Below are 242 nucleotides of genomic sequence, written 5' to 3'. Positions count from 1 at the left end.
TTCAAAGGAAAATTTCAACACGTCTCCATATTTTTTGTTTTCAATGAAACATTCCTGAAGTTCTATACTTCTCCCCCTTAGTTCACTTCAGCCAGATTTCATGTAAATGTAATTATTTTTAATCTGAAATTCATGAGATATATATATATATATATATATATATATATATATATATATATATATATATATATATATATATATATATATATATATATATATATACACACACACATATATATATA

Source organism: Polyodon spathula, chromosome 8 (assembly GCF_017654505.1).
Source record: "Polyodon spathula isolate WHYD16114869_AA chromosome 8, ASM1765450v1, whole genome shotgun sequence".
In the NCBI taxonomy this organism is placed as follows: Eukaryota; Metazoa; Chordata; class Actinopteri; order Acipenseriformes; family Polyodontidae; genus Polyodon; species Polyodon spathula.
Note: the sequence above shows the minus strand (reverse complement) of the source record.